The following is a 22,272-nucleotide window of genomic DNA, read 5'->3' as shown; positions in this document are numbered from 1 at the left end:
CACTCTCCTGGCTTTAACCAGCACCTGATGCAGGCACTGCCCAAACCCCCATCTATCCCGTCTTCTCCCCCAGCTCAGCTAGTTTGCATTCACCCAGAAACATGTATATGGCACACGTCAGCAGCCCAGGACCCTTGAACTCAACATACCCAATGTTAAATGTGACCTTCCCCTCCTCTCCCTCTAGCCACCTCCGCCCACACACTCACACCGGCATCCCAAGATCTCTTTCTGGGACCACCGCAGTAACTTCTCCCCTCCCAATCTTACCCTTGTTCCTTCCTCTCTTTACACTGTAGCCGGAACACCCCAATCTGAAATCCATAGCTGCCCATGTCACTCCCCTTGTAAGCCCTTTTGGGAGTTCTGTCTCCACTGTTCTCAGGAGCAAGCCCAAATGACTTCCCCAGGAAGGCTTCTCCTGACCTCACCCCATCTCCATCAGCCCCTGCCTGACCATCTCTGTTCCAGGCATAGCTACCCGGGGGAATGCTACAGTTAGTTCACATGGCTCCTCTGCTTGACATGCCTCTCCCACCAGATTCTCCCAAATTCTGGTCATCTTTCAAGGTTCAGTTCAGGTATCAGCCCCTGAAGGAAGGTGTCTCTGATAACCCAGATTGGACTAAGCACCCTTCCTGCCTGACCATGACTGGCATTGGGTGTTTATGAGTCTGTTTTCCTCCTTAAACTCCCTGGAGACCTTGTTTATCTCATCCATCCATCTATCCATCTGATCATCTAGCCAGTCAGCCATCAACCATCCATTCATACATCTATCCAACCATTCATCCATCCAACCAAGATCCATTCATCCATCCAACCATCCATCTATCCATCCATCTAACAAAAATGCCTCAAGAGCCTATGTTCAGCCAGGCACTAGGACTACAACAGTTAACAAGACAGAAGAGGTTGCTGCCCTTGGGCAGCTGACCATCCAGCAATGTACACAATATGTGACAACTACCCCACCCCCCACCACCACCACACACACAGCAGCTGCACAGTGTGAGCTCTAGAGCGAGGCCCACCAGGTTCAAATCCCAACTCCATCAATGGTTAGCTGTGAAACCTGGGACAAATTACTTCATTTCTCGGTGTCTCAAAAATTAGAGCAGTCTGCCTAACTCATAGGGTTGTTGGGAGGATTAAAAGAGCTAATACAGATAAAGATAAATGGAAAGTAAATATAACCCTGCCTGGCATATAACAAAAGCTTCCTAAGAGTTAGTTGTTTTCCTTGCTGATAGGCCAACAGGGGAACTTATGACAGGGCCCCACCCTAGATGTAGGGCCAGGTGATGCATTTGTGCCCCTATGCTTGACATAGAGGTTCACTGGGCCACTCTGGTTAGCCCTGCAAAGATGGTTCAGCATCAAAGACTGAGAGCTGGAAGTCATGTGTGTAACCTCTGACCCAACTTGCCCACTTTTGCAGAAGAAAGTGAACTGGTGGGAGGGAAGCACCAGCCCCCAGATCTCATGACTTCCCAGCCTCCTGTCCTGTTCCAAGAAGACTCTGGTTACCCGAGACAGCACAGCTGCCCTGCATCCTCCACGGGTTCTCATTACCCACAGCAGAAAGGCTATGGCCACCTCTTTTATCCCCTTGCTTCCCCTCACGCCTCTCGTCCAAGACTGTTTTCTTTTTCTGTCTTGTAACCCATGGTTCTCTTATTTCCAAGGGGAAATCTGGCCCTTCAAAAAAAAAAAAAACACCCCACCAAGATTGCAGTCTTCTTCATGGAGCTAGCTGCTCAAACAAATCACAAGCAGGTGCAATCCCTGAGCCTCCCAGTTCCGCTCCTGCTCCCACTAGCTGGGGAAGGCTTCTCCGTCGCCAGAAAGTTTCATTTTGCCTGCTCTGGGAGTCAGTCTTTTTTGGATGCTCCAGGTTTCAGAATGCACATCCCTCAGGGGAATGAAGGCCAAAGAACAGCTCTCATTTCAAAGCCAGATCCCATATTTCCAGCCAGACACATAACTCTTCCCCACCGGGCCAGCTAGCTCTGGTTCCCAGCAGCGGCCTTTGAATGGCATGCCATTCTCTGGCATCGCTGACTTGATGACGAGCGGCAATCCAGCAGATGTTTTTAGAGGCCATGGGATTTACAGAAGTGTTCTGTTAGGAAACTTTCGCTTTCACACCTCAGTTTGCCTGGAAGGTGGCAAGAGAATGAGACACAGAGAAAACACAAATCCTGGAGTGCTGTGTAACGTTCTTTATTATTTTCCGTGGTCAGGCTGTACTATCAGTTTTAAGTACCTTGAGTTTTACCTACCTTTGTGCCTGCACTTCTGCTAGTTGTATTCATACACGCATGTCTGAGGCTCACAGAGGCTCGTCACAAACCAGGGTATCCAATCCTGGGAGTGCAATATATTTAAATGTGAGGACTTTTATCTTAAAATCTTGCAGTAATGGTTATACCACACAGATCTGCCTTGTTAATAACAGTCACAGACAGAGTACTAAAAACAAGGGTAGTAAATGACCTCCACACCTTACCATGGAGAATTCATTATATTACCCTCTATGGCAACAACCACTGACTATGAAGATGTTTACCCTGCATATGGAATTTTATGAGTCTTTCTCTATCTTTCTTGGAAAGGCTACAGCAGACCCATTTTTTCCAACAACAACAAAAGGAAAAACCATTTTTCTAGAAGAGAAAAACCATCTGCCCTTCCAACAAAACCCCTTTTACCTTTTATATAAAAGATCTCTGCTGCTGCTGCTGCTAAGTCACTTCAGTCGTGTCCGACTCTGTGTGACCCCAGAGACGGCAGCCCACCAGGCTCCTCCATCCCTGGGATTCTCCAGGCAAGAACACTGGAGTGGGTTGCCATTTCCTTCTCCAGTGCACGAAAGTGAAAAGTGAATGGGAAGTCACTCAGTCGTGTCCGACTCTGCGCGACCCCATGGACTGCAGCCTACCAGGCTCCTCCGCCCATGGGATTTTCCAGGCAAGAGTACTGGAGTGGGGTGCCATTGCCTTCTCCCCAAAGATCTCTAGTAGACCTTTTTCTTGCCAAAGGGAACTTTAACCTAGCCTAAGAGGAATTTCTCTTTGACTCTCTAACCAGTGCAGAACTCATCTTCAGAAGTTTATTCAATATGTGCCTTAACAATTTATTTGTAGCAGCCCAGTTTAATGCATCTAATTAAATACAGGTGAGCAGACAGGCTCTGGAATCGGATCTGAATTAAACCCCCAATCTGTACCTTCTGTATTAGTAAGAGGGCCACATGTCCCCGTTTATGGCTGTTATCCTAGCTTCATTATTAATTTAATAGCACCCCTTTCACTCTCAAGTGTTCATGTTTCAGGACTTCCCTGATGGTCCAGTGGCTAACACTCTGTATTCCCAATGCAGAGGGCCCTGATTAGATCCCTGGCCAGGGAATTAGATTCCACATGCTGCAACTAAGAGTTTGAACGCCTCAACTAAAGAGCCCTCCTGCCAAAACGAAGATCAAAGATCCTGAGTGCAACAACTAAGACCTAGTACAGCCAAATAAGTAATTAAAAAAAAAAAAAGACTTCTCAGGTTTGGATGATAAATTATAAGATCACATTATAGTTATGTGAGTCACTCAAGACAGAATATTTAACTTTCCCATACTTTGGTTTCACATTTGTTCAATGAAAACAAAAGATTCTAATTTACAAGGCTGTCATGAGCATGAAATTAGACAGTGTCCTCAAGGCTTGGTTCCCAGGAGGGCCCAGTATTCCTGCAAACACTAGTCACGTGCTCAAGAGGTCCACCTTCTGGAAAAGGCGTTACTCTGTGAGATCTTCACCTTTAGATCATCAGTTTGAAGACAGGACCTGCATTTTCCATTTTTCATTGTGACGATATCTATAAAATGGAAATGGCATCTGTGTCCAGCAGCCATGCAATCAATTCTGCCATCTCTGACCAGCAGGTGAATCACTTATGGAGATTTTAGCCCCTATTCTCTAGATCTTCAGGACTTCATTTAATCTCTCCACAAAGGTAGGATTAAGACCAAAATTACCCCCAAACCAAACCTCTGTGAAAAGTAAGCCAAGTGCTTGTGGCTCAAAACAGGAACAGGGGAGGGATAAGAGATCCTTTTAACTGAGTGAAAGCCGCATCCCTCAGCCAATGAGCTCTGTGAATTTCTTGCTTTCTCGAACCAAAAAAACTTAGCAATCCAATGATAGGATAGTTTATCAATAAAAGGATCCAACATATCTCTCTTTAAAAATTAAGCCCACAATCTTACACTTGCATCTGTAATTGCATCATCAGTTCAGGAAGCATGTGTTGTTCCCTTTTTACAAAGAGAAAGAAAAATGCTATCACTTCACTGACAGCTTGTTAAAGACACCTATGTTCACATGAGCAGGAATAAGATCTTGTAATGGGGCTGATCTTACTTCAAGGTAGTGGTTTTGACTCAATGAGAAATATGATCAACACCTAAACCCAAAGAAGTAGTCCATTGTCCAAGAAATAGGTCATACAATTAATTGGCTGCCGGGGTGCTTTCCTAATTTATGGGGGAAGGACCATTTCCCAGCAAGTAGGGTTTGGGGTGAAGGCTGACAACTTCATAAGGGGTGCCCTTTGTCCTGGGTGCTACCTTGCCATTCAGTGAGTCCGCCCTAGAAGGTGCTATGCCCCAGCTATAACATGCCTTTGTGAAGGCGCAACATTTGAAACTATTCGATTCCAATCTTAAATCATAATATTTTCTGAAACACAAAATGAACAAATGCAATTCCCATTATTAGGTAATATGGTTGCTCAAGGTATTATTAGTATTGCATGCGTAAAGATCTCTCTTGCGCTCAACTTCTAAAGAACTAGAAAGGAAATTTTCAGCATTTTCAGGCTCTAACTAAATACAGAAGCTGTGCGACAAAAAAGATGTACATAGCAGCACAGCAGTAACTGCGTCTGGAGGACATTGAGGAACAACAGCAGGCTATTCTGAGATCAAGACAGTTCCTCCCCACAGAAGTTTCTAGTAACAGAAAAAGACTTAGGCCATTCCCAGAAATCCAGTTACAGCTGGGGCATGGCACCCTCTAGGGCGGACTCGCTGGGCAGCAAGGTAGCACCAAGGACAAAGGACACCCCTTATGAAGCTGTCTACCTCCACCCCAAACCCTACTTGCTGGGAAATGGTCCTTTCCCCACAAATTAGGAAAACACCAAGGCAGCCAACTGAATGATCTATTTCTTGAGCAATGGGCTACTTCTTAGAGTCCTGTGATTCTTAACTCTGAAACACACAAAGAGGAAAACAGAAGTCTGGCTATACACAGGGAACTTTCCTGCAGGATGTCTATGGTTTTTCTCCACTTGAAAAGCTCAACCAGAAATCACACTTCTGTTCCAGATACATTTGGCTTTAAATGCATCAGTACCTTGTACTGATCAATGCAAGCCTTCCCTGAAGACTGTTCGGACAATCTTGCCTCCTCGTGTCTGATAAGAGAATGAGCCAAGGGCAAACCAAGAACCGTTCTTTGACCAGGTCTAGGAAGAAAAAGCCAACTGGAGAAAAGTCCACGCCCCCTACACACCCATACCTGGCTGTCTTGGGGAAAGGCTGAGTCAGGAGGTAGTCAACTCCCCAGTGAAAGCAAGAGACAAAGCAGAGTGCGGGGCTGTAGCATCTCAAGGACTCCCCAGTTCTACTACACAATTTCTGTACCACCCAGACCTACATAGGTTGATGAGGGGGTACTCCTCCAAATGCTTTAAATGCATAAAATTCATAGAATTAGAGAAAACTTTTAAAATTGTAACATAGTAACACATTTGCTTCTCTGTTAATACATGGAAGGCAATGGCACCCCACTCCAGTACTCTTGCCTGGAAAATCCCATGGGCGGAGAAGCCTGGAAGGCTGCAATCCATGGGGTCACTGAGGGTTGGACACGACTGAGTGACTTCACTTTCACACTTTCATGCATTGGAGAAGGAAATGGCAACCCACTCCAGTGTTCTTGCCTGGAGAATCCCAGGGACGGGGGAGCCTGGTGGGCTGCTGTCTCTGGGGTCGCACAGAGTCAGACATGACTGAAGTGACTTAGCAGCAGCAGCATGTTATAACCACTGTAATTTCTAAGTCATAATGAGCATGACATTTCAAGGTTATCTATTAGATACCTAAAATGTGATACAAAAATATCAAATTTCTATTGGTGAAAAAGTTGCAAACAATGCCAATATTACTGTGGGTCGTGACCAATATCCAGAAGTTAAGGGATTGCTCAATTTTGGTCAAAAGTGTGTGAAAATCAAGGTGTAATATTTTTCCATGCAAGCTCACAGATCCCCTTGAATCGCTTGCAAAGAGGTCAGTAGTAGTTCACATGAAAACTCAGGTGATAATTTCATTTCATCCCCTACTCTTCAGGCTCTTCCAGAATCACTGAAATCTACATTAGAACCTGAACCCAGCAGCAGCCTCAGCCACCTGTAAGGGAGGGGAGGGGAGGATCTACACCAAGGACAGTCTCTCAGAAGGAGCAGGGTGGGGCCAACATCCTTGTTCTTTTTTTCTCTGTCAGCTATGTGTTAAGGGTTATTTAACACATTGTTGTGGGAGAAGGCAATGGCAACCCACTCCAGTACTCTTGCCTGGAAAATCCCATGGACAGAGGAGCCTGGTAGGCTGCAGTCCATGGGGTAGCTGAGGGTCGGACACGACTGAGCAACTTCACTTTCACTTTTCGCTTTCATGCACTGGAGAAGGAAATGGCAACCCACTCCAGTGTTCTTGCCTGGAAAATCCCAGGGACAGGGATGGGGGAGCCTAGTGGGCTGCCATCTCTGCACAGAGTCGGACACAACTGAAGGGACTTAGCAGCAGCAGCAGCAGCAACACGTTGTTGTATGGCAAAAACCAATACAACATTGTGAAGCAATTACCTTCCAATTAAAAGTAAATTGTTTCAAATGTGGAGAAACAAAGTTATTCAATTCAGTTGACTCCTAGGTAGAGGGGAATTTCTTTCCAGATCACTTGACCTAGTGCTGTGTTATAAACTCTATAAGCCCCAAAGCTCAAGGCTTACAGCAAACTTCCACCTCTTTACTTCCTGAAATCAATTCTTAGATAAACTTCCTGAATACATTTTCAAACATATGTATTTACTGCTTTAATAGTAGTATAAATGAGACTAAAAGGAAAATAATTTATAACAAACTAAACCTGTATTTCAGTATGCAATTAGTTGGACAAAACCAAGCTAGAAGGCTTAAGAAGTCGTTAGATGCTTGTGTCAAAAACCAGGTGAGCTAAAAGTGTTGACTAACAGGTGATGTGGTGATACCACATGATTTTCTTCATGGTAAATTTCCCAGTAAAACAAACCACAATCTTTCTTCACAGACTGGAAAAGTCAACATTTATTCGAATCATGCAAAATAACTCCTTATGTGTAAGCTAGGTCTCCAGGTTCAGGTAACAAATAGGTTTTGCATCCAAGATCACCTTGTAACCAAACTGGTCAACCAGACCTGGGCTGGGGTCTTAACCTAGGCAGAGGCCCCTTGTCTCAGCCTAGGTTCTTTTTTTAAAATCAGGTTTGTATAGCCAATAATAAAGTCATTGCTGCTTCAATGGTCAAAAAGTAGAGAAGCAGGAACTCAGTTCAGAAGTCAATTTAACCCAATTTGGCCAGAGACACTGAATATATAGGAAGGTGGAGGTAAAAGGATTTGGAAAGGGTGGAAGAAATATTCATGAGTTATCTGAGAACAGGGGTGTGGTTTAGACTTGGAGCTGTACCAACTTGCTCCTGGAAAGAAAAGCTATAACCAACCTAGACAGCATATTAAAAAGCAGAGACATTACTTTGCCAGCAAAGGTCCATATAGTCAAAGCTATGGTTCTTCCAGTAGTCATGTATGGATGAGAGTTGAATGTTGAAGAATTGATGCTTTTAAACTGTGGTGTTGGAGAAAACTCTTGAGAGTCACTTGGACTGCAAGGAGATCAAACCAGTCAATCCTAAAGGAAATCAGTCCTGAATATTCATTGGAAGGACTGATGCTAAAGTTGAAGTTCCAATACTATGGCCAACTGATGCAAAGAACTGACTCATTGGAAAAGATCCTGATGCTGGGAAAGATTGAAGGCAGGAGGAGAAGGGGACAGCAGAGGATGAGATGGTTGGATGGCATCACCGACTCAATGGACATGAGTTTAAGCAAGTTCCAGGGGATGGTGATGGACAGGAAGGTCTGGTGTGCTGTAGTCCATGGTGTGGCAAAGAGCTGGACACGACTGAGCAACTGAACAACGACAAATTTCTCAGTAAAATATATATATATATATTTTCCCAAAGTCTTTTCAGTTCTATAAGTCCATGATTTGATGTCTCTAAATTTTATTATGCTCAAAAACAATACTAATTCAGAAATGTGACAGTAAAGACTAGGTGCCACAAAGGTGTTCTGAAAGAACCCAGGGTGACTGTTTTCCAACCTTTTCCCACTAATGGACTCCATTATATCACAAAAAGAGGCACTGCTGGAGTCTAATGAATAAATAACTAGCACTTGTATAGAATTTGTGTCCATTTTAATTCCAGCTACTTTCCACAAGAAAGCCTCATTTAAATTAGAAAGAGGGGAGCATGCTTATAATGCAACATTTTCAAAACCCTTTAAAAGTTTCCTATATAAGTCAATCAGGTATAACGTTAAATATTAATAGCAAAAACTTAACTGTTGAATCTAAGTGAATAATCCAGAGAGCGTGCGTGTGACACAGGAAAAGGGTTCGTTTTCACATCTGCTGGATTTGTTTAGTGTAACTTCCAGATGCATTATGGGGAGAGCTAAAGGTCCCTTAAACAGTGTGTCTTCTAAATGGAGGATCACAAGTTAGCCATGGGTTATGAAACCAATTCGGAACAGGGGGTCAGAAAACTTTGTCTTCAAGAGCCGAAGTGTAATACCTTAGGCTTTGCAGGCCAGATAACCTCTGTTATAACTTCTTGACTCTGTCACTGCAGCTTGAAAGCAGCCATAAATAAACCATGAACAAAGGGAATTGGCTGTGTTCCAACCAGACCTTATTTACAAAATGGGCTGCAGGCCACGGTGCTGACTCCTGACCAGCATTTTTTAAACAAATAAAATATAGTAGGATATATCAGAGGCCATGAGGACAGAGAGTAGTTACTGTCTCATGAAACTTTTCTTGCTGCTACACATTTCAAACTGTAGTGTTGAAGAAGATTCCTGAGTCCCTTAGAATGCAAGGAGATCAAACCAATCAATCCTAAAGGAAATCAGTCCTGAATATTCATTGGAAGGACTGATGCTGAAGCTGAAGCTCCAGTACTTTGGCTATGTGATGTGAAGAGCCAACTAACTTTAAGAGACCCTGATGCTGGGGAAGACTGAAGGCAATAGAAGAAGGGGGTGGCAGAGGATGAGATGGTTGGATGACATCACTGACTCAATGGACACAAGTTTGAGCAAACTCTGGGAACTAGTGAAGGACAGGGAAGCCTGGTGTGCTGTAGTTCATGGGGTCGCAAAGAGTTGGACACTACCTGGCAACTTAAATATGTATTTCTTACTGTAGGTTGAGGGTCAAAAGCCACCATATTAGAAATGATAGAAGAATCTGAAAAGAAAAACACAAGTCTGCTTCTGAATGAAACTAGTAAGAGTTTAAAGACTTTCATGTTCCCCCCTCCCCCAAAAAAAAGCAAAGAAAAAAGGGTAGAAATAATGGGCAAGTTCTTGAGCCTAACATATAATCTTAAAAATATTTTTTAATTTATTAAAATTTTGAAAAAAGAATATGAATTAGTTACAAGCAGTCCAAAATGGTCTTCAAAAGGACATTAAAATCACTTCTACGCTCTGCAAACATCCGATAGAAACTGTATATCAGTTAGCAAGAGCTGCATAACACACTTCCCCAGGACTCTGTGGCTTAAAATAATCATCAATGCTTTCTGCAACTCTACACGTCAGCTAGCTGGTTCTGAGGACCTAGGGACAGATCTTGGCAAGATAAGCTCAGGAGACTTCGAGCAGCTGGTCATTCACTTGGAAGCCAGCTAGTCCAGAAAGCCCTCAGCTGAAACAATTTGGCTCATTCCCCTGCATCTCTCAGTCCCTCCCTTAGACTAGCCTGGGCATGCTTTCGTGGGGGTGGCAGGGATCTGAGTGAGCTCGCCTAGCTGTGCAAAAGGCAATAGAATTGCGTAGGCTCTTAAACTCTGTTTATGGCATCAGCTAACATCCCAGGGGCCAAAGTAGTCATGAGGCCAGTAGTAGGGGAGAGGGATGGGGACTAGTAAGTTACAACGCAAAGAGTGTGGACACAAAGAAGGAGGCCATTAATCGGGGCCATTAGAGCAATCACTCTGCCGCAGACATTATAACTGTTTGTCACCACCTTGGCAGAAACAGAGAGATTTTACATTATTTTAGTTTTCCCATTATCATTTCTCATTCTGGTTTTCCATTATCACTCCTAAGGCAGGAAGGCAGAGTGAAAAGAACACAGGCTTTGGAATCAATGAGATCCACTTTCACAGCCTGGCTCTGCCACTTTTGGCTACCTGACCCTGGGCAAGTCTCCTTTGAACCTCAGTTTCCTCATCACAGCAACTACTAACATAACATGAGCTGGAACACAGAACATGTGTAGGTCAGTGTCTGGTTATCTCAGAACTCAAACCTTAGACACTGTATGTTTGTGAATAGCTAAGTATATTCAAAAAGATGAGGAACAAGGAAATAGGCAAATTTCCTGGGAAGTAAAGTTTCTTAACAGAAAAGAACAGTTCCTTTACATAATAACTAAAAAGTCATTTCTTTGCAAAGAGTTTTGGGGACTGTGGCAGGCAGGAATACGGCCCCAAGGATGTTCACATGCTAAACCCTGGAGCCTGTGAATATGCTACCTAACAGGAGAGGTATGATGAAATTAAGGACCATGAAATGAGATTATCTGGAATTATCTGGGTGGGCCCAATCTAATCATATAGATCCTTGCTGCTGCTGCTGCTGCTAAGTCACTTCAGTTGTATCCGACACTGTGTGACACCATAGACGGCAGCCCACTAGGCTCCTCTGTCCCTGGGATTCTCCAGGCAAGAATACTGGAGTGGGTTGCCATTTCCTTCTCCATTGCATGAAAGTGAAAAGTGAAAGTGAAGTCACTCAGTCGTGCCCAACTCTTAGCGATCCCACGGACTGCAGCCTTCCAGGGATTTCCAGCCTCCATCCATGGGATTCTCCAGGCAAGAGTACTGAGTGGGGTGCCACTGCAGTCAAGGAATCTTTCCAAGCTGTGGTCCCAGTCCAATGGCAGAGACAAGGAGTCAGCCCAACACTGCTGGTTTTGATGCTGGAGGAACGAAGCACAAGCCTGTGAATGTGAGCGGCCACTAGAAGCTAAATGAGGCAAGGAAAAGGATTCTCCCCTACAGCTTCCAGGAGGAGTGCACACCTTGGTTTTAACCGGTGAGACCCGTGTTGACCTCTGACCCACAGCATAATAAATAGTCTATGTTGCTTTAAGCCATCAAGTCTGTGGTTATTTGTTACAGGAGTGACAGAAAGATGATGTAATCTTGTCATCTTCATAGAGAGGCTGACAGTGAGGAAACAGGAAAGTCCCTCAGAGCCCCTGAACCAGGAGGAAGAAACTATGGAATTCAGAGAGGACTAACCAGGCATGGCATGACAAAGGAGAGCTGCATCTGATTCTGGTTATCAGGGCAATTAAAACAGGCAGTATGACAGAATAAGCAACTCATTATCAGGGAAAACACGTTACTGCAGTCTACAAGGAAGTACAATAAAATCACTGCTTATCCACACTGTCTCCAAACATCCCTGGTTATAACTGACAAGCATGTACTAGGAGAAAAACCGAATTTTAAAAATCCTTCCACAGAATCTTTCTAAAGGTTTCATTTCACTGAGGGCTGTTTCAGGGATGCAGTTCCAACTCTGATCACTTTCATTTCTGTTTGTAGATAATATGACAATAAGGTAAGAAGCCCTAGTGGTATGTGGATATGAACACACACACACAGTCACAATTTTTGAGACTTCATGAGCCCACAAATAATGCTCATAAAGAGGGAGAACAATGTGTACACCCAAAGCCCACTGACAGATTTAAAACACAGAGCTCCAAGCCACAGCCAAAGAGGAACTCAAAATCAGGGACATACTTGGAACTTCCCTGGCAGTCCAGCGATTAAGACTTCCTGCTTCCATTGCAGGGAGCAAGAGTTCAATTCCCAGTTAAGGAACCGAGATCCTCATGTGGTGCTGGCATGGGGGGAAAAAAAAAGGGACACACTTAAGAAAACCCTTGATTGATTAAACAGTGTACAGCAGATGAGTATGCTGGGCTCAGCCAAGAAGTCAGACTAGTAGAATCCCACAGATGCAGGAGACGCTAAAAGATGCCTCACGTAACAGATGAGAAACCAGAGTCACAGAGCAGTGAGGTGACCTGCCTGAGGATAGCCGGGCTAACTGCACAGAGACCTGCCCTGACTGAGCAGCAGCTTACCTGTGCTGCCCAGCTGATCACACAACTCTGGGGTCAGGCCTTCTGCAAGGCAGTGGGGCTTCCAGTCATGCGTATAGAGCTTGGCTCCTTGCTTAGAAACCCTTGGGGCCAGATGCAATTTTTTAACCAACCCGGGTTGCGGAGGGCAGGGAATGCTCCCTTTCTGGAGCTCCCATCAGACTAGGAAATAAGGAATGGTGGACATATAGAAGAAAGCTGATAATATTTGCCCAAAAGATTACATTGGCCTGCACTTATCCAGTACAGTGAAAAAGTACCCACATGAAAGTGAATGTGTTAGTCCCTTAGTCATGTCTGACTCTGCAATTCTGTGGACCGTAGCCCACCAGGCTCCTCTGTCCATGGGATTTCCCAGGCAGGAATACTGGAGTGGTTTGCCATTTCCTTTTCCAGGGGATCTTCCCAACCCAGGGATTGAACTTGGGTCTCCTGTACTGCAGGCAGATTCTTTACCATCTGAGCCACCAGGGAGGCCCAACATAACGTTGCCTTTAAATCTAGCAAGGACAGCAGTTAGACATGATAGAAAGGGGAGGAGAGAGAAACTGACCATTCTTAGCCACTGGAGCTGAGAATTCTGTTAAGGAAGGTAGGCCATTCTGATGGACAGAGGGGCTGGAAGCTAGGCTTGCAAAGATCTCAGTTAAGACCAAGGATTCCTCAGTCCATGGGGTCACAAAAGAGTTGGACACGACAGAGACTACACAACAACTCCTCATATGATGAACATTACTGGGGAGGGAGATGGAGAAAAGCGCCCCTTCCCTTCCAAGTTCCCCCCTGAGGACTGTCTCTAATTTTGGTGGCTCTGAAAAATTTTAGGAGACGGGGTGAAGAGAAGTATAGCAAACACAACTACTAAGGGAAAAAAAGAAGGAAAACAGAAAGATTGTACTTTGCAAGAGGTATAGACAGTGCTTTCCTAAACAAGATGTGTAAAAGAAAGAACTGGTCATTGAGAACATTTCTTATTGGAATGTGCTTAGTTGCTCAGTCATTTCCGACTCTGCAAACCCATGGACTGTAGCCCTCCAGGCTCCTCTGTCCATGAAGACTCTCCAGGCAAGACTACTGGAGTGTGTAGCCTATCCCTTCTCCGGGGGATCTTCCCAACCCAGGAGTCGAACCAGGGTCTCCTGCACTGCAGATAAATTCTTTACCAGCTGAGCTACCAGGGAAACTCATTAGAATAAATACTAGTAAATGAAAAAATTAAAGTTGAAAATAACAGATGGCCAAAGAAAAAAAGAAAAGCAGCTTCAAGGAGATTGTTATCAAAGTCTCTATTCTTTCAACATAGTTGTTTCACAGGGAAGCAATAATGAAGGTATGTAAACAGACTCTGGCCCAGCTTGTGGCAGTATAAACACTTAGCCACTTTCCTGAGGGTGCTGTGCTGGGTCTCGAGGGTGCTGTGCCGGAGAACCAGAGAACTCTGGGAGTCTGGTCATCTCTGCTCTTTAAATCTCAACTTCCCAAGAGGGGAAAAATAGCTTCACTAGGGGAAGCAGGTTATTTTTAGGCTGAGAAGGACCACAGCCTTTTATTTCTAAACATACAAAAACACATATCCCAAAAGACAGTGATGGTAGAGGGCTAGTTCTTAGGTAAGCAATTCAACTGTCTACTAAAGAGTCTGCCAGCAAAGGAAAAAAACAACTTGAGCTTCTTCTCCATCTCTTTTTGTTCAATACTGCTATTTTATTTCTTTATTCTACACCTCCTTTGCCACATGTGTAGCAATTTGAGGACTGAATGGAACCTTGGAGCTTGTTCAATCCCCGCTTAGTCTCTAATGTAAAAACTAAAGCCCAAAGCGGTCGCATGGGCTGAATTAATGTGTTCTTCATTTGCATATTTATTTTAACTGAACTTAACTCTTCTGTGTGGGCCCTGCCCAGGCCTAGACTTTAAACTCCATGAACAGCTGCTGCTACTGCTGCTGCTAAGTTACTTCAGTCGTGTCCGACTATGTGCAACCCCAGAGACAGTAGCCCACCAGGCTCCCCGTCCCTGGGATTCTCCAGGCAAGAACACTGGAGTGGGTTGCCATTTCCTTCTCCAATGTACGAAAGTGAAAAGTGAAAGTGAAGTCACTCAGTCATGTCTGACTCTTAGCGACCCCATGGACTGCAGCCTTCCAGGCTCCTCCATCCATGGGATTTTCCAGGAAAGAGTACTGGAGTGGAGTGCCATTGCCTTCTCCACCATGAACAGCTAGGGACTATCTATTAACCACAAAAGTTCAGAATCAAGAACAGGTGAGAACAATGACGTCCCTAAAATGAGGCCAGTCAAATATAAGGAATAAAATGAAGAGAAATAGCGCTCAATGGTACACTTGATGGAAAAATTCCATGAAATATGAAAATCTTGGTGGTCAGAGGAATATTTTGTGGGACTTCAGCTCTATCTAGGGTCCCAGAGACACTGGGGGAACATCCTTACAGGCCTTTCATTGGAAATGTTAGGGCATAGCCCTAACTCATCTGTCAGATTACCTCTGGCCCACCCCATGTCCTGAAAGCGTGGAAATCAACACCAAGCAGGGGACTTCCCTGGTGGTCCAGTGGTTAAGAATCCGCCTCCCAATGCAGGGGACGAGTGTTCGATCCTTGGTCAGGATATGAAGATCCCACATGCCATGGGGCACCTAGAGAAACCCACATGACACAAAGACCCAGCACAGCCAAAAAAACAAACAAACAACAAAAAACCACAGCCAGGAGCCCTAAGACACAGAGACAGAGATCCAGCGACAGAGAATGAATATTTAAGAATGAAATGTAAAAGCTTTCCCAGACTATATCCCTAAGATGTGAAACTTACAAGGTGACATAAGCAAGGGAACGCCTCATATAAGTTGCTCAGATTCTTCTACTTGGGTATGCACAAAAGACAGGGCCACACACACCTGCTCCCCACCAGACTGCAGGGTGAGACTGGATGTGAGCACACAGGGTGCTGGGAGTGGGAGGGACAGATGTCAAATAACCATCACATTCTCTTCCTGGGTCATGACTATAAACAAAGCAGGCACACATCTGCTATCACTTGTTATCACTGTTGCTAAGGGACCAAGGTCCAGCTTTGCCACTGCCATCAAGCAGGGAGACTTCAAGCAGGTCCTTCTGCTACTCTACACCTTGAGGACTGCAGCTAGAAAGAGAAGGGATCCCGGGGGATCTCCTTGAGGTCCCTTCCAACCCAAGTGACTAAGACTCTTCTTGGCCTCGTTGGAAAGAAGGAGCTGGCCAGTACAGGGTGAGCTTGCTAGCCTAAAACTAAGCTAATGTGGACCCTGGACCTAGACCACCCAGGTTCAAATCCTCAGCCAGCTGCTTGCATGACCTTGGCCAGCTTTCATAACCTCCCAAATACCTCAGTCATCCTACTGTATAAACTGGGAATAACAATAGTCTTCATCTCAGTGTTGTAGCAAGGATTAAACAAGATACAAATGAAGCCTTTGCAATCACGTCAAGTATAGAAGATACATTTTTCATCTCCATCTCTCCAAGTTTCTCGCCCACCTGCTCTGAACATTTTTCCACCCAGATATACAATCACTGCAGATGGTGACTGCAGCCATGAAATTAAAAGACACTTACCTCTTGGAAGAAAAGTTATGACCAACCTAGACAGCATATTAAAAAGCAGAGACATTACTTTGCCAACAAAGGTCCACCTAGTCAAAGCTATGGTTTTTCCAGTAGTCATGTATGGATGTGAGAGTTGGACTATTAAAGAAAGCTGAGGGCCAAAGAATTGATGCTTTTGAACTGTGGTGTTGGAGAAGACTCTTGAGAGTCCCTTGGAATGCAAGGAGATCCAACCAGTCCATCCTAAAGGAAATCAGTCCTAAATATTCATTGGAAGGACTGATACTAAAGCTGAAACTCCAATACTTTGGCCACCTGATCCAAAGAACTGACTCATTTCAAAAGACCCTGATGCTGAGAACAACTGAAGGCAGGAGGAGAAGGGGATGACAGAGGATGAAATGGTTGGATGGCATCACCAACTCGATGGATGTGAGTTTGAGTAAACTCCAGGAGCTGGCGATGGACAGGGAGGCTTGGCACGCTGCAGTCCATGGGGTCGGATATGACTGAGCGACTCAGCTGAACTATACAATCTTTGCTGATCACCAACAGAACACACTCTCATGGGCGGACAGAGACATGAAAGAGATCCACAACTATTATACTGGAAGACTGTTCCATGTGGGATATTATTAAAAAAAAAAAAAGGCATCTTACCAGCACACTAGGACTTAGCCACCTGGGTTGAGAATGCAACACTAGGGAGTGGAGCTTGAGCAGGACTGATTGGGCGGGGCTTAGGCAGGAGCTGCTGGACAGTATACCTTACTTCAAGGACCAGCACCAACCCGCAACCCCTCCTTTCCCCATGAGAGAGGGATGCAAAATCAGGGAGGCTGTTATTCTTCTATGGATAACCTTGAAGTGATGACATTTTTAAACAAAGTAAATCAACTGCAAACACCCAGTACTTAACTCTTGCAGATAAGGAAGTATTTGGATACATCTGGCTGCTGAGTTCACAGGCGACAAGGTGGGATCAATACTCCTTAGCCATCCTAGGGTGCTGCCCCAGCTCGGGCCAAGGTCCGGCAGGCATTAACATAGGCATGGCAGTGGGGGTGCCCGTTTAAAGGGAGAACTGCCCCCCACAAGCCCAGCCACAACAGCTTAACCCCCCTGCCTGTCCAGACTTTTGAGGCTGGACAAAGGCCCTGACAGAAAGGCCCCTGTCCTGTTTCCTGAAGGCTAGGTGCTCAAACAAGAGAACTGTGGGATTCTGAAGAAAAAAAAGATTCCTATGACCTTTCTCATGCACACGTACAGCTTTCCAGATATGACAAAGTCAGGGAAGGATAGACTTAACTGTGGTAATGAAAAACAAAAGAAAAAAATGAGGAAGAAATGGCAACCCACTCCAGTCTTCTTGCCTAGGAAATCCCATGGATAGAGGAACATGGCGGGCTACAGTCCATGGGGTTGCAGAGTCCAACATGACTGAACACACACATACAAACAAAGAAAGTGGGCAAACAGATCAAGTCCCAGCTCTTCCAGCTGAGAACACTGTTACAGGACTAAGGCTCCTGGGACCCATCGTGGCAACTTTCCAAGGGCTATTAGTTTGCCTTAACACAGGGAAAGAGAAGGTCAGATGCATTAAAAGCGAGAAGATAATTTTGAAGGAGGACGTCTTCATACCCAGCACCAGCACCCACCAAACCCGGCTCAAAGTGGCTGCCTGATAAACACTCAGTGAAAAACCCACAGCTGGCACTGAGGTCACAGCTATGCTCAAACTTTTCGTGTTGACTGTTCAGGGGCATGGCTTAGACTCGCAACTTTAAGAAGATGGGGTTGGGGAGACCATAACTCAATTTCAAGCAGAAATCTTAAAGTTTAGCCATCTATTCAATATCGTGGAATAAACCATAATGGAAAAGAATATAGAAAAGAAGGTATATATGGATATGCCGGAGTCATTTTGCTATACAGCAGAAATTGATATAACACTGTAAATCAACCATATTTTGATTTAAAGAAAAATATTTTTTTTCAAGTTTAACCATCTTCCAGCCATTAAGAGTGACTCTATACTTCAAAGCAATTATGAACTTTAAAGGCAGCCTAGTAAAACGTGCCCTGGCGAGTACCAAATTTATTTCTCACATAAGCCTCTCAACTGTCACCCACCTGGCACTCTCTCCCAAATATAAAGGTATTACCTCTCTCTTTCTTAAAGTACCTAGATTCTGAAACACACGCATCTTCCTTCAGCCAAAACTATCTGTTAACAGTTCACCTGACACCAAAACCCTTCCCCAAAATTTGACATCCCCGCTAACAAACCCCCAGAGATCATGCCCCCCACAGGACCAACTTTTCCAAGACCTCCTGTGGTAACATCAGTGCAGAACACCACCCTCAACAGCCACTCCACCCTCCTACAGCTAGGAGGCCAAGACACACGAGGAGAAAAGAATGAATCCCCTCCGCTCTTTAGGCCTCTAGGAAAGGAGGAGAGCAACTACCTGCCTGGAGGACCAAAATGCAAAAGGACAAGAACTTCCCAAACGAGGTCTTACTGATGAATGCTCCCGGCAAGTTTCCAGATAGCTCTGCAGGGGACAGTGGTCACCATCTGTCCCCTGCCAAAATCAACCTGAGAGTGACTCTGCAATGACTTAGAGAATTAAGTCTCTGCAATGACTTAAAGCCACATGGAGTATTAAGAGGCTCGCTTCATAGCAGAGGAATCAAAGACACTCCCTGGGCTAGGATCACTGGGGATTCTGGCACTGCAATGCTTTTGGAGGCCAACTGGGCAACGGCTGGTTGGTTATGTTTAAACTGAGAAAACTGAACAGGAGGGGAGCAAATTTGAATTCCTATGATTTCCTAAGGTCCCTTCCAGCCCCAAGCTGCTACCAGAGAACACTGCATATGCACACACATGTGTACACGCTTCTTTATAAAAATGCATGTAGGGGTGTGTGAATATATATATATGAGTACTATATTCACAATTCCAAACACAAAGCACTTGAGATGCACACAGCTGGGGCAACTCAGAGATGCTTGAGCTGCTGGAACACAGATGCAACTGGCAGATCTGAGCAGGGCCACTCAGCCTGCCTGCCTGCCACTGCGGGCGCCTTCAAACTAACCTGCAGCCGCTTGTGTAGGCTCGAACCCTGCGAAGTCCCAAACTGGTACAGTAGACTCCTTTCCCGGTGACTCCAGTCACAAGCCTCTCAGACTCGAGAAGGTGGGCTGGAACCAAGGAGGGGATGAAAAAAGTAAAGACCAAACCTCTATCCAGAAACCCAGGTCTGCCAGTCAGGGGTCGGGCAGAGCAGGGTCCTTCTTCTCTCCTCCCCCCTGCACCGTCCCTAAAAGAGGCAAAAGGTCACCCTCTTCTGCCACTGTCATCACCTCTTTTCAGGGTCTCTCTACTTCAAGTTGACTACATGGATTTCGAGCTGGTAACTGAAGAGTCTAGAAAGCGGAGCTCTGCTCTAATCCTAACAGAGCTAACCAAATTTAAGGGTTTCCTATCTCAGCCCAGAACAATAAGAACGAAAAGAATTTATGCTGTGTGTGTGGGGGCGGGGGGGGGGGCGGGGGTAGGGGTAGGCGGGAGGAATGAAAGTTCATTTATTAAGAAACACCTGGGATGGTTTACCTGTCCGTGAAAAACATTTTGGTGATTTTCTCCAATCAAAATCGAAGAACTTCTAATCCGAGTTAAGGATCAGGATGTAGGTAGCTAAACTGGAGGGCGGGGTGGAAGGGGGAGGTGGGGGGTGGTGGGTGTGTCTCTCGGAATAAAAACCCACGGAGTCGCTCAGGTCCTGGCAACGAACGGAGGCGGGGCGCACCGGCTTCCCACCCGCCCCTCTTTAGAATGAGATTCCACCTCTAACACTTGGATCCGAGTTGTTTACAGGTGCAGTGCTGTCATTCCCTGGGGAACCCCGCACAAACCTCAGCCTTCCCCTCCCCAACTTCACCGCTCCCAAAGTGCCCAGCCGTTCCTAACTGGGCCGTCAGGGCTGGTGCAGACGGAGGCGTCCGCCCTGGGCCGGGCCTGGCAGTCAGCGACAGGAGTACCGGGCCCCAGACCTCGACTCGGGCATCTCTGAAAACCCTCTGCATCGCCAGGTTACCTCAGCCCGCAAGCGCCCGGCACCCTGTCTGCGCTCCAAACGCTGCCGGACAATGCAAGCGCCACCTCTTTTCTCTTCCGCGCGGCAGCTACGAAACCACGGCTTTGTGTGTGACAGCAAGTGTGTGCGCGCGAACGTCCCCGGGCTCACACACCCCCTTCCATCCAGTCTGCTCACCGCGCCTGGTCCGCGCGCGCGGCGAGCGCATCCCGAGCGGGTCCTTACATCAGGCGGCCTCACCGCCATGCCTCTGGCCACCCGGCCTCGGACCTGGCCTCGGGAAGCTGGGGGCGACATTCACGCCCCCGTTCTCAGCCGCAGGGACGACCGACGGGAGCAACGCCGGGAGCCGGGCAAAGACGAGGAGGCGAAAGGACCACTGGCGCGCGCCGCGCCCCCAAGTTTGGCAGCCGCGGGCCGGGAGGGGGCCGGGAGGGGGCCTGGGCGGCTCGCGACTAGGCAGGAAGTTCCCAAGGCTGCACTGAGCATGCTCTCGGGGATTGTGTGAGCGGGTGTGGGCTCTGCGCTCCCCGCAGCCTCTCCGGCCAGGCAGCCTCCGGAGCGCGCGGGCGGGATCCGCGGCCCGCGAAGGTCCCTTAATGGTGGGGGGCACCCCCAGGCTTCCCTGGTCCCCTGAACCAGAGCACCCGCCCCCCACATCTCTCCTTCCCAGGAGCCAGGAGCCAGCCTTCCTTCTTTCACTCCCCAGCGGCCGGTGGCTGAGCCCGCCCTGCGCTCCCAGGTCCCGGGGACCCCAGCCCGGCCCACACCCTCAGCGTGACCCCACCAGGCTCCTCCGCGGTCCGAGCGCCCATCTACCATCCCTGGCCGCTCGCCTCCAGTCCGCGCAACTAAAGCCTTCTCCGGACAGTCCCTTGAAAAGCCCACAACCCCCACTTCCCAAGGGCCATGGAGTCCTGCAGTCTCCCCAGGGAAGCGGTTGCCCCGGGCAGGTGGGCGCCTCAAGGCGTATCCCCGGCCGCACTCCCGGGTCTCTCAACCCGGCCAGGGCACCCAGGCTGGCGGCGGGGTAGCGGAGGGCGGAAGACCCCAGACGCGTAACCCACGGTGCAGACTCTTCCCCCACCCCCGCGCCCAGCTCCCCGCGCCCTCCGCGGTCCCTTCTACGTTCATCTCCCCGCGGGGATGGAGAGCTTCGACACGATCGCCCCGACCCACTAGCTCTCACCTCCTTGTTTGAGCAGTAGCAGCAGCCGGGAGTGCCTGCCAGCCGCTGTCCCCGGGGAAGCCCAAGGCGCGGCGGGGCACCGGGTCGCGGCGCCCCGAGCCTGCGGCGCGGCTACCTGGGCTGGATCGCGCCCGGGGCCGCCGCGGCAGCCGCGGGAGCCGCAGGGCCGCCGCTGAGCGGGCCGCGGCAGGGACAGTCTGCAAACTCTCAGCCCTGGCGAGGCCGCGCGCGGCGCGTCCACAGTCGGCCTGGACACTGCAGAGACGTTCCTCCGGGGCTCAGCCGACCAGGGCTGGGGGTCTGTCTGCAATTTCTTCCTTCCCTCCCTTACGGACCCCTCCAAGTTCCCCCTAGCTTCCGAGCTCGCAGCTCTCTAAGGCAGGGATTCCGGCCAGGGACGTTCGGCAAACTCCCCGCCCTCCCCGCGGAGCGCTCAGCCAATTCGGAACGCCCCAGCCTCTCAGGGGCCGTCTGCAAACTCCCAACCCTGTCGGAGAGGACTTCTACCAACCCCTCAGTTCCGCAGCCCAAAGGGGAAAGGAAGCAAGGGAGACACTTTGCTGCCACAAATAATAATCTAGCAAGGTCAGGGGCAAGTATGCAAATACTGATGTGACAGTGCATCCTCCAGAGAGGTGCAGTCCAGGCCACTCGGCACCAGGGACCTTCCTGCAGCAGTGAAGCCCAATGGGGGAAGATCAGGGACTCCACCATCTATAGGTACAGGCTGCTTGAATCGATGCCCTGAGCCTCAATTTCCAACCTTGGGGAACGGGTTACATGAAG

The 22,272-nt window shown here is 47.4% G+C and overlaps 1 protein-coding gene across 4 annotated transcripts in view; it reads right to left on the bottom strand.

The window, feature by feature from the left end:
• Positions 1-21,871, bottom strand: part of MGAT5 (mannosyl (alpha-1,6-)-glycoprotein beta-1,6-N-acetyl-glucosaminyltransferase) — a 402,706-nt gene extending 380,835 nt beyond the window's left edge. For 2 of the 4 annotated variants that reach the window (XM_018062074.1, XM_018062092.1), the window contains exons 1-2: positions 21,487-21,871; positions 19,296-19,401 (exon numbers count right to left, since the gene is read on the bottom strand). The gene's annotated coding sequence lies outside the window, so the exon portion shown is untranslated. Of the gene's footprint in view, positions 1-2,285; positions 2,371-19,295; positions 19,402-21,486 lie in introns of all 4 variants that reach the window. The other 2 variants (XM_018062080.1, XM_018062085.1) reach the window with 2 other exon arrangements.

Source organism: Capra hircus, chromosome 2, assembly GCF_001704415.2.
Source record: "Capra hircus breed San Clemente chromosome 2, ASM170441v1, whole genome shotgun sequence".
NCBI lineage: Eukaryota > Metazoa > Chordata > Mammalia > Artiodactyla > Bovidae > Capra > Capra hircus.
Note: the sequence above shows the minus strand (reverse complement) of the source record. Positions and strands in the feature narration are given on the sequence as shown.